Source organism: Heterocephalus glaber, unplaced genomic scaffold, assembly GCF_053883595.1.
Source record: "Heterocephalus glaber isolate CG9 unplaced genomic scaffold, H.glaber_assembly_v1.0 deba00001608, whole genome shotgun sequence".
Classification (NCBI taxonomy): domain Eukaryota; kingdom Metazoa; phylum Chordata; class Mammalia; order Rodentia; family Bathyergidae; genus Heterocephalus; species Heterocephalus glaber.
The window spans coordinates 39503732-39523094 of record NW_028258379.1 but is presented as its reverse complement, the minus strand read 5'-3'; the positions used below and the strand labels follow the sequence as shown (position 1 = coordinate 39523094).

General features: G+C 49.8%; 1 long non-coding RNA gene across 1 annotated transcript; it reads right to left on the bottom strand.

Annotated features, from left to right (window-relative positions):
- Positions 1-1151: 1151 nt before the first annotated feature.
- LOC147822876 (uncharacterized) lies at positions 1152-11436 on the bottom strand. The gene is made up of 2 exons (XR_015445185.1): positions 11241-11436; positions 1152-9426 (listed from the first exon to the last, which is right to left on the bottom strand). It is a non-coding gene; the product is annotated as an uncharacterized LOC147822876 (long non-coding RNA).
- Positions 11437-19363: the final 7927 nt, after the last annotated feature.

Here is a 19363-nt window from a genome sequence, read left to right as displayed (position 1 = left end):
CCCACCGAGCTTGTGCCTGTCACCAAGATCTTCCCCAGACAGGAGACAAGGACCTATAGGAGCAGGAACAGGCAGGCCCACCACACACACAGTACCCGAGCTCAAGGCCACTTCCTGCTGGGTTAAGACTGTAGATGCTTCACTGGACCTCCCTCCCTCCCTCCCTTCTCCCTGCCCCCGGTGGTGCTGGGGATGAACCCAGGACCTTGTTCCTGCTCTTCCCCCAAGCTCCAACCCCAGACACCAACCAGCCTTTCATTTCTTTGAACAAATGCACACCTGACAGGCAGCTTAGCCAGCTCTAATTAGACGTCAGTGACTCGGAGACTGCATTAGGCTGTAAACTTTCAGCTTCCTCCTCCATGAAATACAGAAAATGGCACCTACTTCCTGACCCTGTGGATTTTTGTAGTCCACCTCCCCGACCTCTATCCTCTGTCATTGAGAACCCTAACCTGGAGGAAGCCCTATTTCCTGTTGCTGGGATGGGCGTCCACATGGCCCTGTGTGTGTGTGTGTGTGTGTGTGTGTGTGTGTGTGTTGGGACAGGCTCTAAATTGCCCAGTCTTGCCCCAGACTCGCAGTCCTGCCTCAGCATCCCCAGTAGCTGGGACACCAGGCAGGTGCCCTTGCTCCTGGCCACATGCGACCCACCCAGCAAACCTGGGACCACACCTTTGCGCTGGCACCCTAGGCTGCCCCAGCCCCACTTGGTTTCTATCTTCTCCCCTTGCTCCTGCTGCAGCCCCTCCACCAGTTCCCTGCCAGGCATCCTCCTCTCCCTTGGCCCCTCACTCCATTGCCCCACTGCCCTCCTGCCCATCATCTGCCCTCTGGGTCAGCGTTTTCCCTGGCTCCCAAGCTCCTCCCCTCCTCAGAGACCCATCTGCACCTGCTTCCCTCTCCCTCGTGAAGTGCCTCACCTCTGCTTGCTTACTGGGGTCACCCACAAATCCTGTGGGCCCCCCCTTGGTGGCACCAAGCCTCTCAGCAACACCTGAGTAGGCTGCCAGCAACTCCCTCCCTCTGGTCCCCAAGACCCCAGTCCCCCCTCCATTCCTGCCCCTCCACACACCTCTTGCCCCGGCTCCTTCACAGTCTCCACCGTTTCTGTTGTAGTCAGCAAGGGAATACATTAAATACAGGACACATAACTTACAAGGTTATTTTATGATAATTACCCAAAGAGTCAAATCCAAAGGAATGCAAGAGATTAACCACACACTAGAAGCCCAGAGGAGTCACCTGAGGGCCTGGATCCCAGCAGTTTCCCACACAAGTCCAGCTGAAGGCCTAGAGTCCAAGGCAATGTCCTCAAGTCCAGCCAGTGGCCTAGAGCCCATGGCAATGTCTCATGCTTGCGCGTATTGAGGCTCTGCACCTGGAAAGCTCAAAGGCCAGTGGTGGAAGCCAGGAAATCTATGATGGTGAGATGAAGGATTTCTGCCACCAAGCTGAAGGACCCACAGTGGAGCCAGGAAGTGATGCTCACGGTGAAGATCAGAGCTCCCCTGATGAGAACAGCAGCCATTCCCAGCGACAGTGAGGCCCCAAGCTCCTCCGATGAGAACATCCTAGTTTGCATCAGGAAAACCATCCGCAGCAAGCTTCTCCTAGCAAATCAACAGGGCATGATCTTCCCCTCCAGTTCTCTTTTTATGAATATTGTTAACAATCTTCAGGTGGATGCTCTACAGTGAGACCACGCTAATTCAGTTCAGCTGGGCAATACAAGTTGACCATTAGTCAATCCACCACACCCTCCTTCCACCCTGCAGTTGCTGGGTTCCTGCTCTGCCTTTACTCCTCTGTGCTGGGGGCATAGTTGTTGGGTGAGGAAAGGTTGGGCAGGTGGGTAAATGGGCAGGGATAAGTGCGCGGATGGGTGGATAGGTGGATGGACAGGTGGGTGGGTTAGGTAGGTGGATGAGTGGACAGGTGGGTAGGTGAATGGATGCATAACAGGGAATATAGGCTGCTGTGGGTGCTCAGCAGGGCCCCCTGGGGGAGGGTCTCTAGAACAAGTGAGGTCTAACAGCGGAGACACTGAACGCACTGTATAGGGAGGACGGACGGCTGGTCAGCCCAGCATCCTTCCAGAAGAAACACCCAGCCCCCTTCCTGGTGGCCAACTTCAAGGTCCTTGTTCCTGACCAGCTCACACCCCAGGCCCCTCTTCGGGGAGTGAGTCAGGCGTGGGCACTCGGCCCATACAGGCTTATTAAGGCTCTTTGGAGAACTCAGCAAAGTCCCTCCTGCTTCCGAGCTCAGGAGCTAGGAGTGGGAGAGCCTAGGGCCCCCAGAGCAGTACAGAGCACACTAGGCTTTCAGGCTCGAGGAGCCGGTGGAGGAGGAGGTCAGCTGGGAAGCAGAAGACTGGGGCCACCCCACCTCTTGCCCTCCCTGGATCAGGCCTGAGACCCTGGCCTCCAATCAGGTGCTTTGCGTTTCTGTGGGTACCGAAGAGTCCCAGGTGACACAGATGACTCAAGCCAGGGCCAGAGCCAGCAGGCGGGGGAGACAGCCTCTGGGGCCCAGTGGTAGCCGGGACCTGGGTGGTCAGGTGAATGGGCACTCTACCACTGAGCTGCAGCCCCAGCCATTTTTACTCTTTTTTTTTTTTTTTTTTTTTTTTTTTGGTATCAGGGATCGAACTTGGGTCCTTTTGCTTGCAGAGCAGGCGGCGGAACCACTGAACTAAATCCCCAGCCCTTCCCGGCCATTTTAAAAAATTGTTTATACAATTTTTGTGTCAGTACTGGACACAACCCAGGGCCTTCACACTGCGTTACAGCCCTGGGCCTTTTTTTTGAGGTTAGACCTGTATTGGAAATAAAGAGAAGGAAAAAAAGCTCCCGGTTTGTCCAGGATGGAAATCCAGAAAGTGGAATTTCCACGTGACCCTAGGTCCGGAACGTCTCGTGGATAAGTGGAGCGCAGGAACTGCTTGGTGGCTTAGTGGCACCTATCCCAGGGGCTCTGTGGGTTTACAGTGACCAAGTGGAGCACAGGTCCCTAACCCAGGTGCTCGGCATGTAGCCCTTTTTATTTCAAGACAGTCCAGCTAAATTGCTAAGTTGCCCGTGCAAGGCTCAAACTCACCATCCTCCTGCCTCGCTCCCCTGCAAGTGGCCAGGATTATAGGTGTGTGTGCCACAATAGCTCCACTGTGTACCTGCTTCTGCCCTTCGTACTGAGATGGCCTCTTAACAATCCCAGTGGTAGATACAGGCATCCAGCATCCCAGCTTGTACATAAGGAAACCAAGGCACCCAGAGGTGGCACTAGAGGTGGCCTGACCTGCTTGGAGTCTCGCACTTGGTGAGGGGAGCAGGGCACATCCAGCCACAGGCTCATGTCACCTCCTGCTCCACCCAGAGCCGCCCTGGGAATGCTGGGAACATGGGAGGCGAGGATGTGCACAAAGACCTTGTCTGGTTCTAAGCGTAGAATGTTAATTTGTATTACTCTCATTATTATTACGATTATTTTAGATAGCTTGTTAGGAAATTCACAGAACCAGGCATGGTGGTGCAGGCCTGTAATCCTAGTACTCAGGAAGGCTGAGGCAGGAGGATCCCAAATCCCATTCCAGCCTGGGCAACTTGGCAACTTAATGAGACTTTGTCTCAAAAATAAAAAGTGTAGAGCCGGGGATTTAGCTCAGTGATTCCACTGCCTGCCTCACAAGCACAAGGTCCCAAGTTCTATCCTCAGTACCAAAAAATAAAATAAAATAATAAAAATAAAACTGTAAAAAGGCCTGGGGTTTTACCTTAGTGTGAGGGCCCTGGATTCAACCCCCAGCATCTTCCCTCTAAAAAAATGAAAGAAAAGAAAATTCTGCTTGGCAAGGAATAGCTTCTCCAGGACTGAGGGAGGCAGAGGGAGAGCCGGGGCTGAGGGTAATGGACACAGAGCCCTGAGGTCATCCTGAGAGGGCCTGAGCCCTGAAGACTCTTTGAAAACCAAGGCCTCCACAGGAAATGTCGAGATCCCAGGAGTCCTTGCAGTGGGGTTTAGGGGGAGAATTCGGGGGTAATGCTAGCTTTCTCAAATTCACCTCTAACTGAAGTCTAGTATTTTCCTGTTAGGAAGGCAGGTGAGTTAAGCATCCCCTACAGCACTGCGCCTCATGGGGCAGGTGGAGATATCTCAGCCTGCATCTGCACCCCTCCACAGACCTGGGTGCTGCCGGAGCCCCGCTGCCTTGTTACTGGACATGTTAGCGACTCAACTCCTAACAGGAGTCACAGACCTAATGGTGAGAGTGAGAACCGTAAAGCACTTAGAAGAAAACCTCCGAGTCTTCATGACCTTGGGTTGCCGGTCTCATTCTGCCCTAAGCATAAAGAATAACAACGGCGACAACAGTAAGGTGAATTGGACTTCATAAAAATTAAAGAGTCAATCCTGGTGGCACACACCTGTAATCCTAGCACTCTAGGAGGCTGAGGCAGGCGGACTCCAAGACCCTGTCCCAAAACAAAAATAAAAAAGGGCTGGGGATGTAACCTAGTTCAATCCTCAGTACTGGAAAAAAAGCGAAGGAGGGAGAGAGGGAAGGAAAATGGGAGGCATTATTTGCAATATGTCTGATAAAGGACTTTAAGATGCATAAAGAGTTCTCACAGCTCAATAACAAATTAAGGCCCAGGCATGGTGGTGGCACACCTGTAATCCCTGCACTTGACAGGCTGAGGCAGGAAGATTGCCACAATTTCAAGGCCAGCCTGGGCTACATAGTGATTTCAAGCCTAGCTTGAACTGCATAGGGAGACCCTGTCTCAAAAAAAAGAAAAAGGGCCGGGGATTTAGCTCAGTGGTGCTGCCACCTGCCTTCCAAGCACAAGGTCCTGAGTTTGATCCCCAGTATAAAAAAAAAAGAAAAGTGATTCAGTTTTCAAGGGGGTGAAGTCTCTGAATTGACCTCTCCAAAGAAAACATAGACATGGCCAATAAAGATGTGTAAAGATCATTGACATGAGCCATCAGGGAAATACAAATCGAAATACAACAAGGAGCTGGAGCCCTGCTCGGGGCCAAATGCTTCTGTCCCCAAAGTTAGGGAGGCTGAGGCAGGAAGATCTGCACAACTTAGCAAGACTCTGTCTCAAAAAAAAGGGAAGGACTCTGGGGTGGTGGTGGGAATGTAGCTCAATGGTAGAGCAGCCTTGGGTTCAACCCCCCAGTACCACCAAAAGCAAAACAAACAACAAGCTTCAGGTGTAGTAACTCAGTAGCCAGGTGTGTGCCACCATGCTGAGGTGAAACTGTGGTATTAACCAAAGGCCGCATCTTGTACAAAGCCACTGACTGCACAGGAAAAGTCTGGCCCAGGATTGTGTGGACAGAAAGTAGGTCGGGTGGCCAGGGGCTGAGGGGTCAGGACCCAGGGCTGACCACTGAGAGGACCCCTCTGAGCTCAAGCCGAGCCCCGAGCCTCTCACTGAGCTGCTGTGCATTTCTGAAACTGATCATGGTGTGTGGTTGCACAGCTGGAGGACTGGGTATTGAACCTACGCCTTTGCACTGAGCTCCATCTCGGCCCTTTTTAAATTTTTTATTTTGAGATACTAAGTCACTAAGCTACTCAGTCTGGGCTCAAATTTGTGACCCTCCTGCCTCAGCCTCCCAGAGTGCTAGGATTATAGGTGTGAGCCACAATGCCTGCCTTGAGTTGCACACTTCAAGTGAATTGTGTGGCGTGTTCATTGTATCTCAACAAAGTTATTTAAGAGGCAGAGATGATTTGCAGAGGAGGTGGAAGAAGGCACCAGTGTGGGCTTTGTGCCTGCAGCTCTTTCCTGGCCTCCCTCACTGGCCTGGGAGAGGGGAGGGTGCTCCGGCTGCCTCCCGGGCCAGGCCTGGCTCTTCCCACTGCAGCACAGTGACCTGTGGTGGTGCCAAGCAGGTGGCATCCAAGCCCCTTTGCCCACTTTGGCCAGTTTTGACCGTGTCGGGTTTCCTGGCCCCACCCACCCCGCCCTTTGCTCCAGGAGGCCTCAGGGTGGTGCGGCTCTGCCAACCCGAGCTGAGTGGGAGGGATGCGCTGGGCCTGCTCCCACCCCGCTGCTGCCCCCTTTCTCTGCAGGACCTTGGAGTGCCTGTGACTGTTTCTCTAGGGAGGACTGGGGAGATGTCCATGGCCAGGGGATACCTGGGGACCCCAGGGAGACTCCAAAGGAGCCACAGGCTTGTGGGAGGACAGGGTCCCATCTCAGGCCGGAGGGCAGCCGGGGACAACTGCAAGGCGAAGAAGAGTGGCCCCCGCCCAGGGCCATCCCGGAGTCCCCACATTGGGCCGCCCTTCTTCTCGTCTCTTTTTTCCTCCCTTCATTGGTGGTTAAACCCAGGGTCTTCACACTGAACTGAACTTCCAAGTCTTTTTTTTTTCCTTTTTTAGGCAAGGTCTTGCTAAATTGCCCAGGATGGGCTGGAACTTGCAACCTTCCTGCCTCTGCCTCCCAGACGGCAGGGATTAAGCCTGGCAAAGCCTCACTCTTCTTGCAGAGGCCCTGGGGCGCTGGGCCTGGGTCCTGCTCCATGCCGCCTCCTGTGGGTGCCCTTCCCACCCTGCCTGCGGCTCCCTCTGTCTCCTCCCTGCCCAGCCTGGTGTCAGCACCTGGGGCCCAGCACTGCTCCACAGCACCACAAAGGCCCACTAAACCTCTTGGTGTGAGGTTTCAGGCGCGTGCTGCCTCGCCCGTGCCTGCCCCTTTTACAAGAGTGACACCTCCTTCCCCTCCCCAAGGCTGGATCAGAAAAGACACACCGAGCCAGGCACGGTACCACACGTCTATAATCCAGCACTTGGGAGGCTGAGGCAGAAGGATCGCCTTGAGTTCGAGGCCAGTCTGAGCTACAGAGTGAGTACAAGTTCAGCCTGAACCGCACAGCAAGACCTTGTCTAAAAAATAAATAAAAAGGCAAAGGAGCTACTGCCAGACGGACAGACAGAGGCCCCGGCGCAGGGCCCAGGACGCTCAGGTCGGGTCAATCACGGTGTGGGCGGAGGGGTCGCTGGGCACCTGGGAGGACGGCTGGGCTGCCCCTCCAGCTGGGGTGCAGGTCGTCATCGCCCAGGAAGCCGAGCCTCCACGCAGGTCGCCCCTGGCGCCCCGCACGTCCCTGACCTCCACGCAGGCCTTCCTGTCACCCTGCGCCGCGGGGGACCTTGCAGCGCTGTCCCTGCCGCCATCCCCCAGGCGCCCCACGCACCAGGGTCACTGCCTCCCGTCCCCCTTCAGCCCTCCCTCATGACGGTCCATCTCGGTCGGGGGAGCAGGCTCCGTGCTCTGGGCGCCCTGGCCTCGGGGGCTGGCGGATGGGGTGCAGGAGGGTGAGGCCTGACGCCCCCTCCCCTCTCTGCCCGCGTCTCTTCTCCTTGTGGGGCGGGGGCCTTGTGGGGCCCCTCAGCCACACACCCGGCATCTGCGAGGCTGGGGCCTTGGGCTGTGCCGGACGCCACTCACGAAGCCGGGCGGCCCGGGTCTCACCTCCTGCTCCTGCCCTGCCAGAGCCAAAACGGAAACGAAGGGGGGGAGGCAACGGGAGAGAGCAGCAGCCAGGCCTGAGAGCCGGACGTCAGGCGCCAGAGCTGACTCCAAGGGCAGAGGGGACCCCGGAAGTGTGAAGCTGCACAGCCCCGCGCCGTCCTCCAGAAGCTGCCCTCCATGTCCTTGCACCCTCACGACAGCCCGGGGAGGGGCGGACCTGCTCGGACAGCCACGGGCTAGGGCCTCAGAGCCAGTCAAATATGAAGGGACAAGGGCCAGGCGTGGTGGCACACACCTGCAATCCCAGCACTTGGGAGGCTGGGGCAGGAGGATGGCAAGTTTAGGTCCAGCCTGGGTAATTTAGCAGCTTAGTGAGACTCTGTCTTAAAATTTAAAAATTTTAGAAAGGGGCTAGAGATGTGGCTCAGTGTAAAGGCCCTGGGCCCAGGCCTCAGTACACTAAAATAAATAAATTTTGCCTTAAGTGAAAAGGCCCAGGCACGAGAACAAGTGAACTGGAGCACACACTGTCCCGACTCGGGTGAACCTTGGGAATGTCTGCCAAGTGGGGAAACCTGCCCAAAAGGTTGCACGGATGTGGTTCAGCCTACCACAGCCTACTGGGGGCGAATCCACAGAGGTGAAGAGTGGACCAGCACTGCCAGGTGCCGGGAGGCACGGAGTGGCGGCTCAGGGGCCCGAGGAGGTGGCACAAGGTGCCAACCCCTCTGGCGGCCAGATGGCATTGGGATGCATCAGCCTCAGGGTCCCCAGTGTTGGCTCCCCCATCTCAGCAGAACCCTGGTCTGCTCTGCACTCAGCCCTGCTGTGTCTCTGTGTGGCTGCTACCATGCCCCTGGCTCTGCCCTGAGTCATGGGCACTGAGGGAACAAGGTTAAAATGGAAACCAGGCCACAGCCTGCTAGGACCTGGTGGCCACTTGGCCTCTTGCTGGGCCTCTCCTCTCATGTTTCCACCCAGCTCCATCCCCATTGGCCTCTTACTGAGCCACAGTCACACTGAGCTACCTGACCCCAGGGCCCTTGCACCTGCTGTGCCTACCCCCAGCATGCCAGGAATGCACCTCCCTACAGGACCCTATCTGTCTTGTTCTCCAGAGTCAGAGTGCCTGGCACCCAGCAGCCTTCTTCACTCTCTCAGACAGGAGTAAGACTCTTCGGGGACCAAGTCTGGGCCTCGCTGTCCCACAGCTGTGACCAGAAGCCAGGTTCCCTCTGGGCCTGTCCCCATGCTCTCCAACCTCAGCTTGTGCTGTTACTTCCTTAGCATCCCCGATGCAGGCCGTGTGTTGCCGACCAGGCAAACGTTCAGAAATACCTTGACAATAATATTCTCCTGATCCCGAGGCCGTGGCAGATGCCAAAGACAAGATGGCTGCTCATCGGGCCTAGCATCTGGCTGTTCCGCTCACCCTGGTGTCTGGGCCACCGAGCAGAGTGGGGTCGAAAGGGGCAAGGAAACTTCCCCTGGCTCATCCCCCAACCTTCAGTGTTGCTGCCTTTGTGTTTGTTGTTTTTGTTCTTTGGTTTTTTGAGTCTGGTCTCACTACGTGGCCCAGGCTGGCCTCGAACTGTCCCCTGCCTGGGCCTCCTGCGCCTGGGATCACAGGCGTGCGCCACCACAGTGGCCCTGTGTTTTGCTTTCATTCTTTGATGTTTTGAGTCGGGGCCTCCTTGTGTGGCCAGGCCTTGACTCCCGTGATCAGCAGTCTGCTCCCCGCTTTTGGGGCCCCGCGTGATCCCTGAGCTGATGCCTCCGGAAGCCCCTTGCCCACCTCTGATGCACCCTTCGGGCGCTGTCTCTCAGAGCACTGACAAGAGGGATGCCGTGTCACCCACTGACAGAACGGAGGGCGACACAGACTCCTTCAGTAATGGTTGGAGACTTCGATATTCTCCTCGGGACCCTAGTGGACAGAAATATGAGATCTGAGATAAGTAAGGGAATAGAGAACTTAACACAATAAACCAATGCGATTTTTTTTTTCAAGACAGTTTCACTATGGCCTCAAATTCATAGTGACCCTCCTGCCTCAGCTTTCCGAGTGCTGAGACTACAGCCATCAGTCACCATACCCAGCAACTAAAGTGATCTCACACACATGTACAGAACAGGGTCCAACAACAATAACATCATCCTTCCCAAGTCCACACGGGATGTTCTCTGGGATGAAAAGTCTTCTGAGACTGAATTTCTAGCCTTTTTATTTGGAGACAAAGTCTTATTAGGTTGCCCAGGCTGCCCCTGAATTCCTGGGCTCAAGTGATTGTCCTGCCTCAGCCTTCCAAGTAGCTGATACTATAGACCTGCACCACTTTTTCCAGAAAGATCATAAGTTCAAGCCCAGCCTGGGAAGTGTAGTGAGACCCTGTCTCAAAGCTTAAAAAAAGAAAAAATAGGGCCCAGGATTTAGCTCAGTGGTTCCGCCGCCTGCCCAAGCACAAGGTCCCCAGTTCGATCCCCGGTACCAAAAAGAAAAAACAATAATAAAATAGTTTTTTTAAAAAAGTGAGGTGGGCCGAGGATTTAGCTCAGTGGCACTGAGCCTGCCTTGCAAGCACAAGGTCCTGAATTTGATCCCGGTACAAAAAAAAAGACTGAAGTTATGGCTCAGTAGTAGAGTTACCATGTACAGGGCCCTAGGTTCAATTCTCAGTACCAAAAAAAAAAAAAGATGAAAAGATTGTGGAAGTATTTCCTGGCTCCTAAAATAATTTTGCCGGGCACAGTGGTACCCACCTGTAATTCTAGCATTTAGAAGGCTGAGGTAGGAGGATTGCAAGTTCAAGTCCCACCTGGGCAGTTTATTTACACTCTATCCTAAAATTTTTAAAAATAAAGTAAAAAGACAGGGTTGTAGCTCAGTGGTAAGGCCTAGTACTGGGAAAAAAATTATTCTGAAAAAATGTCGAGAAAATGAGAAGACAAGTCACAGACTGGAAGAAAATATTTGCAAAAGACACAGCTGTTTTAAGAATGGGTCCAAAATACAAAAAGAACTCTTAAACCTCAACAACAAGCCAGGCACGGCAGTGTACAGCTACAATCCCAGCGCTCTGAGAGGCTGAGGCGGGAGGATCAAGGCAAGTTCGAGGCCAGCCTGGACTACACAGTGAGATAGTGTCTCAAAAAAGAAAGAGAAAGAAAGGAAGGAGGGAAGGAAGGAAGGAGGGAAGGAGGGAGGGAGGGAGGGAGGGAAGGAAGGAAGGAAGGAAGAAAGAAAGAAAGAAAGAAAACAACTCAATTTTTTAAATGGACCAGCTACTGAGAAGGCTGAGGCAGGAGGACTGCGAGTTTGAGGGCAGCCTGGGCAACCTTGTCTCAAAATCAAAAACAGACTGGGGATGTAGCTCAGTGCAAATGTCCTGGGTTCAAACCCCAGCACTCTTATAGAATAAATAAATAAATAAATAAATATTTTTAAAAGGCTGGGATGTACCAGAGGGTTCTGGGTTCAATCCCCCGTACTGCAAAAAGGGGGGGGGGGATACCTAACCAGGGACCTCAGCTAAGATGCACTGGGGGCAAACAGACACATGAAAAGCTTCGCCGAGTTATATAGGGCCTAGCTGTACAGTGTAGGCTGCTCCTGAACTCAGTGTGCAGCCCAGGCTGGCCTCACACTCCCACCGATCCTCCTGTCCCAGCCTCCAGAGCGCTATGATCACAGGTGTGCGGCACCAAGCCCGGCTAGAAGCACGAGGAAACTTGCACACGAACCTTCGAACACAGTATGCATCCAGATTTAATATGGAAGGAATCACACGTCACGTGAGGAACGGTCCCACAAAACCCGGAGGGCTCGGCCTTAGACAGAACGAGCTCTGTACGTCGGGCGTCAGGCTCGCGGCTGGCCCGGAAAAGCTGCAGGAGAGGCCAGAGGTCAGGGCAGCGACCGGAGAGGAGCCGGGGTGGGGGTGGGGGTGGGGGGTGGGGGGCCCCCGCACACGGCCCTCGGCCTTGACGCCCGCGTCCGGCCGCTCCGCCCAACGCGGGCCCAGCCAGCTGTCCCGCGGCGCCAGGCCTTGGCTCCCTGCAGGAAGGGGAGGCGCCTCGGACCCGGCCAGGAAGCTTGGATCCGTTTATTTTTGCTGGAGGAGGGAAGGAAAGGGAAGGACACAGACCCGGTGATCCGAAGGGAAACTGAGGCCGGCGGCAGGCTAGAGCCGCTCTGCCACCTGCTGTCTGAATTCACGCGCGACAGGACCGCGGGGGAGGGGCGTGGCCAGCTGGTGGGAGGGCGTGGCCGCGGGTGGGTGAGCCTAGGGCATTGTCGGGGAGCTGGGGCTGCGGCCCCGGGGCTCAGGGCTTCCGTGTTCAACCGGGAGCATTTATCACTGGGACTTAAATGATGTAAAGTCTACACAGTGAAAGTCACATTCACCGCTCGTCGGGGTGGTGGAGGCTCCAGCGAGGCACCTCGCCCCCACTCGCTCCTCCAGACCCGCACCCCAGGGGCCGCGCAGTTGCAGTTTCTGTGTCCGGGGGTGAGCGCGGGACCCAGACCCCGCAGGGTCGCTGGGCCTGCTCCGGGCCACGACCCCCGACGCTGCTCCCAGAAAAGGAGCCCCCCGGGATTCCGCACGATGCGCAAGGCGCAGAGTTTTAAAAGCCAAAGGCCCAGCCTCGTCTCCTCCCCACCATCCTCCCAGACAGCCCCCCTGGACTTGCTGGCTTCTGCGTCTTCGTTTTTAATTTACCAATTCTAACTGTTACTTATTTGCTTTCTCTTATAGAAAATGAGTTGAGTTTAGACAACATGTGTGACACAGGCCTGAAATCCCAGCACTCTGGGAGGCTGAGGCAGGAAGATTGAAAATTCCAGCCCAACCTGGGCACCTTAGCAATTTAATGAGACCCTGTCTCAAAATAAAAAAGGGGGCCAGGAATTTAGCTCAGTGTTTCCGACGCCTGTCTCAAACTAAAAAAGAGCTGGGTGTCCTGGCACACGCCTATAATCCCAGCACTTCAGAGCCTGAGGCAGGAAGATCCCCACAAGTTTGAGGCCAGCCAGGACTACTCAGTGAGTTCATAGCCACCTGGACTACATAGCAAGACCTTGTCTCAAACGAAAAAAAACCTAACAAACAATCAAAATGAAAAAGAGGGCTAGGGATGTAGCTAGTGTAAACTGGATCCAATCCCTAGCATCACACACACACACACACACACACACACACACACACACACACACAGAAAAGTAGAGAAAATGAGTCTCACCTTCCTACGTCCCTCCCTGTACCATACCACTCTCCCCTTCCTTATGAGTACTTAGCAAACTTTGGGTAAACCAGTACCCAGTTTGTCTGTCACTGTGATTACAGACACACTGTCCTCTACCAGGCCTCGTGATGCACCGTGGTCACGTTCCCACACAGAGTCTATATCTGCCTTTGTTTTGCATCCCTCGCTGCACTGGGCTGCTTTGAAAACGGCTCCCACAGACCCAGGCTCCTGCCGTGCACGCCCTTTTGAGGCCCCTTTCCTTTTCCTGTGGGAATGGCCCGAGAGTCACTGTCACTGACAAAATATGACGCAGTGGTGGAGTGTGTGTGGTTGTGGACATCAGACTGTGCCACCCATGAGCCCCTTCCATTACTAGCTTGGAAGAAGCTGCCGTAGTCAGGTGTGGTGGCGCAAACCTGTAATCCCAGCACTCAGGAGTCTAAGGCTAGCGTGGGCTACATAGTGAGTTCAAGGCCAGCCTGGACTACTCAGCAGACAGCTTCTCCCAGGAATCAACTGTAGGAGCTACAAACAGCTGTGGTAGGCAGGAAACCAAAGCCCTCCGTCCTATGAGGGAAAGGAACCACTTTCTGCCAATGACTTTAGTGAGCTCAGAAGCAGGTCCTTCCCCAGTCAAAGAGAGCTCAGCTTGGACTGAAGTCCCAGTGGCTTTGTGAGAAGCGAGCCAAAGGTCCAGCCAGGTGGTGCCCGCACTCCTGGCATGGAAACCGTGAGATGAACACAGCCCTGCTTGCTGTGCCACAGTGGCTAAGCCTAACGCAGCCTTCTCTGTGCCCATCTCCTCCTCCTCCCAGTGCCTGCGCCTTCGCTTCACCATTTCACCGCTGACCCAGTCTGACCCACAAACTTGCCTCCTGCACTAGTCCTTGTCGGTGGTATTCTGGGCCTAAGCACAGCTACCACGACCTGGGTCTCCTGTGCTTCTCTCTTGGGTTGGATCCCTGTTTCCTAGATCTCATATCTTTTTTTTAAAATGTATTTATTTATTTTTGAAGCAAAACCTTTATTGGTCCATTTTATGGGAATAGTTTTTTTTTTGTACCAGGGATCAAACTTGGGACCTTGCACTTTCGAGGCAGGCGGCAGGACCACAGAGCTGAATCCCCTGCAGTTTATTGGTATTTTAGATTTACATAATGATCACATTCATCACAGGGAATTTATTTATTTTTTGGTACCAGGGATCAAACTTGGGTCCTTGCGCTTGCACAGCAGGCGGCGAAACCCCTGAGCTAAATCCCCGGCCCCATCATAGGGAATTTGTTCTTGTACATGATATATCTTGCTGCTTCTTTTTTTCCCATTCCCCTCCCTCTTCAACCCCTTTCCCCTCCTTATTTACAAAAGCTTCATTTCCAATTTTCTTTTTCTATTCTCTTTTGTTTCTCTCCCCCTCCCTCCCTGTTCGTCTTATTTGAACATTTTCTTCCCATTTCCCAATGTCAATTATATATTTTGGTCCTTATTTCTACTTTTGGTTTCTCATACCAGAAAGACAAGGTAATATTTAAACGTGTGTCACTTAAGAGTATGGTCTCAAGGTGCATCTGTTTACCTATAAATGCCTGAAGCTCATCCTTCTTTATGGCAGAGTAGTACTCCATTGTATAAAAAAATCCACATATTCTTTATCCATTCATCAATTGATGGACATTTGGGCTGTTTCCAAGATTTAGCTACTACAAAGCGTGCTGCTATAAACATGGGTGTGCATATATCATTGTGGTATGATACTTTTAATTCTTTTGGGAAGATACCAAGAAGGGGACTAGCTGGGTCAAATGGAACCTCTAGTCCTTAGTATCAGGGATTGAACTCAGGACCTTGTGCTTTCAACAAAGGAGGCAGAACCACTGACCTAAATCCCTGGCCCTCTAGTTATAATTTTTTGAGGAATCTTCATACTGATTTCCACAGTGTTTGCACCTGACTACAATCCCACCAACAGTGGATAAGGGTTCCTTTTTCCCCCAAAGCCCTGTCAGCATTTATTATTGGTTGATTTCTTTTTTTGGGTTTTTTTTTGGTACTGGGGCTCAAACTCAGGACCTTGCGCTTGCAAGATATGCTCTTGGAATTTTGATTGGGATTCCATTAAGTGAATAACAATTTTGGAAGTATGGCCATTTTCACTGTATTGGTTCTTCTTACCTAAGAACCAGGGATGTCTTTCCATTTTCTGATATCCTCTTCAATCTCCTTTTTTCAGAGCACTGTAGTTTTCAATGTAAAGGTTTTTTACTTCCTTTATTAAATTGATTCCTAGATATTTCATTTTTTGGATGCTACTGTGAAAGGTGATGTTTCCCTAATTTCTCTCTCAGTGAGTTTGTTATTTGTGTACAGGAAGGCTATTGATTTTTGTGTGTTGCCTTTGTATCCAGTTACTTTACTGAATTTAGTTAGTAAATCTACAAAGCTTTTGGTGGAGTTTGGGGTCTTCTATGTAGAGTATCCTCTCATCCATAAATAATGACAATTTAACTTCCTCCTTTCCTATCCTTATTCCTTTTATTTCTTTCTCTTGTCTAATTGCTCTGGCTAGTGTTTCCAGAACTTTATTGAACAGGAGTGGTGACAGTGGACATCCTTGTCTTGTTCCTGACTTTAGAGTGAAAGCTTTTGGTTTTTGTCCATTTAGTGTGACGTTGGCTGTTGGGTTTGTCATAGATGGCTTTTTCAGATTGAGATAGAGACCATTTATTCCAATTTTCTGTTGGGTTTTTATGATGAATGGGTGTTGGACCTTGTCAAATGCCTTTTCTGCATCTATTGAGATGATCATAAGGTTTTTGTCCTTGGCTCTATTAATATAGTGTATTACATGTATTGACTTGTGTGTGTTGAACCCTGGATCCCAGGGATGAATCCTACTTGGTCATGGTGTATAAACTTCTTGATGATTTGCTGCATTCTGTTTGCCAGTATCTTATTGAGGATTTTTGCATCTATGTTCATTTTTTCGTTAGATCCTTCTCTGGTTTTAGAATCAGAGTAATGCTTGCTTCCAGGAATGAATTTGGGAGTATTGCTTCCCTTTCAATTTCATTAAAGAGTTTGAGAAGTTGTGGCAGTAGGTCTTCTCTAAATGTCATGTAGAATTCAGTAGTGAATCCATCAGGGCCTGGGATTTTCTTTGTTCGTAGTTTTTATATTATATCTTAAATTTCATTGACTGTTATTGGTTTATTTAGAATTTTTATATCTTCTTGTTTCAGCTTTGGTAATTCATATGTATCCAGGAATCTGTCCATTTCTTCTGTGTTTTCCATCACATTAGAATACAGGTTTTATAAGTAGGCATTGATCTGGATTTCTGCAGGATCTGTTGTGATTTCATCCTTTTAATTCCTAATTGCATGGATTGGAGTCTTTTCTCTTTTTTTTTGATAAGGTTGGCTAAGGGTTTGTCAATAATCTTTCAAAGAACCAACTCAATTCATTGATTCTTTGTACTATTTTCTTAGTCTCCACTCCATTAATTTCTGTTCTGATTTTTATAATTTCCTCCCTCATACAAATTTTGGGCTTGATTTGCTCTTCTTTTTCTAGAAGCTTGAGGTTAAACATTTGGTTGTTTATTTTAGCTCACTCTGTTTTTCTGATATGGGAATTCACCTCTATAAATTTCCCTTATAGGACTGCTTTCATTGTGTCCCATAAGCTCAGGTATGTTGTATTGGCATTATTGTTTAATTGTAGAAACTGTCTGATTTCTTCTTTAATTTCATCTATGACCCATTGGTAGTTCAGGAGGGTGTTATTTAATTTCCATGTTTTTATGAAGTTCTTGTGGTTTCTTTTGCCATTGATTTCCAGTTTCATTGCACTATGTTCTGCTAATATGCATGGGATAATTTCAGTTCCTTTCCATTTACTTAAGCATGTTCTATGAACTAATAGGTGGTCTATTTTGGAGAAAGTCCAATGTGCAATTGAGAAGAAAGTGTATTCTGACAGTGTGGGGTGGGACACTCTGTAGAGATCTACTAAGTCCATTTGTTCAAAAGTTTGGTTAAGCTCTGATATTTCTTTGTGGATTTTTTTGTCTAGTTGATCTGTCTATTTATGACAGTGGGGTATTGAGGTCCACCATTACAATTGTATTAGTATTTGGGCCAGGGATCTAGCTCAGTGGTTCTGTCACCTGCCTCACAAGTGCAAGGTCCCGAGTTCAATCCCTGGTACAAAAAAAAAATTGCACTGTATTAGTGCTTACTTTATTTTTCATGTCTGTTAATATTTGTTTTGTATAGTTTGGTACACTGGTATTTGGTGCACATATATTTATGATTGTTACCTCTTTCTCTTAGATTGTTCCCTTTACAAGGATGTAGTGACCTTCTTTGTCTCTCCTAATCAGCCTTGGCTTGAAACCCACTTTGTCTAAAAACAGAATAGCTATCCTTGCTTTTTTCTGGGTTCCTGTCACATGGAGTATTATTTTCCATCCTTTGACTTTCAGTCTATGAATTTCTTTTTTTTTTTTTTTTTATGATGGACTTGGGACCAAGGAGTGCCACTTTTTTTTTTTTTTTTTGGCACCGGGGATCGAACTTGGGACCTTGCGCTTGGGAGGCAGGTGGCAGAACCACTGAGCTAAATCCCCAGCCCTTTCTTCTTTTTTTTTTTTGTACCAGGGATCAAACTCGGAACCTTGTGCTCACAAGGCAGGCAGTGAAACCACTGAGCTAAATCCCCGGCCTGCCAGCCCTTTCTTTTCTTTTTTTTCCAGTACTGGGGATCAAACTCAGGATTTTGCACTTCCGAGGCAGGCATGGTGCCACTGAGCTAAATCCCCAGCCCATCAGGCTGTGAATTCTTTTTGAATTAAAATGTGTTTCTTGTATGCATCACATTGTTGGATATTGCTTCTTGATCCGTTCTGCCAATCTGTTTGATGGAGAATTGAGACCATTTGCATTGATGGTTATAACTGATATGTATTGGCTTATCCTTGTCATATTGTTTTCTTGATGTTAGTTCCCTGTCTTTCCCCTTTAATTGTTTGTCTTGCCTGGTAACTTCTTTCTATTGGTATTCTTCGAATTGTGGTCTTTGTTTTCTGTTTCTAAAATATCCTTTTGAAAAATTTTGTAGAGCCGGTTTGATGGTCATGAATTTCTTCATGTGTTCATTGTCATAGAAGTATCTTATTTGTCTATCAATTTTGAAAGATAGTTTTGCAGGGTACATCAATCTGGGTTGGAGGTTGTTTTCTTTTAGGGCTTGAAATACTTCACTCTGAGCTTTCCTTGACTTGAGAGTTTGTGTTGAGAGATCTGATGTGATTCTGGTGTGCTTTCCTTTATAGGTGATTTGTTTCTTTTCTCTAACAGCTTTTAGTATTCCATTCTTACATTGAATTTCTGGAATCTTGACTATTATATGTGTTGGTATAGATTTTTTTTTTTGGATCGTCGCTAATTGGAGTTCTAGATGTCTTGCTGATCTGTATGTTAAATTCTTTTTCCATGCTTTGGAAGTTTTCTGCCATTACCTCTATGAACAGGCTTTTTATGTTTTTAAGGTTTTTTTATGTTTTATGAGCACCATCTCCTGCTTTTTCATTGACTCTGATCAATCTTATGTTATTTTTCTTTGCATCAACTAGCAGCTGTTGGATCGATTTTTTGTGGTCCCTTGCTTTTTTTTTTTTTTTTTGGTACCAGGGATCAAACTCAGGTCCTTGCACTTGCGAGGCAGGCAGTGGAATCCCTGAGCTAAATTCCCAACCCTCCCTTGCTTTTTTTTTTTGGTACCAGGGATCAAACTTGGGTCTTTGGGCTTGACAGGCAATCGGCAGAACCACTAAGCCAAATCCCCGGCCCCTCCTTGATTTTTTTAAGAAATCTTTCTTTGGCTGGGGATTTAGCTCAGTGGTTTCCCTGCCTGCTGCACAAGTGCAAGGACCTGAGTTCGATCCCCAGTACCAAAAAAAAAAAAAAAAAGAAATCTTTCTTTTTATGATTGCTAACCATAATCCTGTCTTCCATATCTGATATTCTGTCCTCACATTGGCTCATTCTCTTGCATATATCCATATACTTTCTTTCTTTTGGTACCGGGGATCAAACTCGGGACCTTGCACTTCCAAGGCAGGCACCAGAACCACTGAGCTAAATCCCCAGCCCTCTTGCATATACTTTCAATGGAATTTTTTTTTTTTGTATCAGGGATCCAACTTGGGACCTTGTGCTTGCCAGGCAGGCAGGGAACCACTGAGCTAAATCCCCAGCCCTTCAATGGAATTTTTTCCTGGATATCTGTTTGAATCTGTTTCATGGATTCCATTTCTTTCCTATGTTGGGTGTTCATAGTTTCCATCATTTTCTTAAGCTCATCTATTTTTTTTTTCCTGTATCTGCTGTAGAGTCACTAATCACGTCTTTCATTATGGTCATCATCTCTGTAGTTATCTGAGAAATTATTTTTCATTTGATTTCTTCTAGAGCCTCATTCATTTGCTTTGTTACTTCCACTGTTACCACTCCAGAGGGTCCAAATGGGTGTATTTCGAATTGTTCCACTTCATTGCCCCCTGGGTTTGCCTTTGGTGAGCTGAAAGTTTGGGGTTGTATCTTGCTTAAATGTCT